This window comes from Aotus nancymaae, unplaced genomic scaffold, assembly GCF_030222135.1.
Source record: "Aotus nancymaae isolate 86718 unplaced genomic scaffold, 86718_ANA_hifiasm-v0.15.2.pri h1tg000003l, whole genome shotgun sequence".
NCBI classification, from domain to species: Eukaryota; Metazoa; Chordata; class Mammalia; order Primates; family Aotidae; genus Aotus; species Aotus nancymaae.
In genome coordinates, this window is record NW_026988414.1 from 57,261,555 (window position 1) to 57,262,154 (window position 600).

General features: G+C 39.0%; 1 non-coding gene across 1 annotated transcript; it reads left to right on the top strand.

The window, feature by feature from the left end:
- Positions 1-259: 259 nt before the first annotated feature.
- Positions 260-331, top strand: TRNAH-GUG (transfer RNA histidin (anticodon GUG)). The gene has a single exon. It is a non-coding gene; the product is annotated as a tRNA-His (tRNA).
- The last annotated feature ends 269 nt before the right edge of the window (positions 332-600 follow it).

Consider the following 600-nt stretch of genomic DNA (forward strand, 5'->3'; position numbering starts at 1 on the left):
ATCACCATTTCCTGGACAGTGAACCCAGTGAATCCTCTCCTATTACAATTTTCCCAATCAGCCAAGAAGATGATGTTAGTTTTATGTTCAAGGAGTTCGTTATTGTTCCTCTAAATAATTAGAAATTATGGGAACACAGCTTCTCTTTCCCAATATTAAGAAAGTGTACGTGTTTAGGCAATAGATGGCAGTGTTTCCACAAATTTTAATATTGCAATAGCTCTTAAAGAAAGCTTAGTGTTCAGTTCTTCTGTAGCTTGCCGTGATCGTATAGTGGTTAGTACTCTGCGTTGTGGCCGCAGCAACCTCGGTTCGAATCCGAGTCACGGCAGGAGGGGAGAAGGTTTTTGGAAGAGAAAGAGACTGATCCCAAGCTGTACTGCGTCTAAACAACATTTGCAACCAGACATGCAATCATGAAAATCAATAAAACAGAAACTGCTACGAGTATTTTCAACTTTAGGGAGATGACATATGCAGAGTGACTTTATTAATGCACTAATCCTGTTGCAAGTGTGTTGTGTGTGGGGTTTTTTATTTGCATTGACGGGTAATATGATAAAACTGGAGTGTAGTGGGCATGTAATTATTATTAATTAC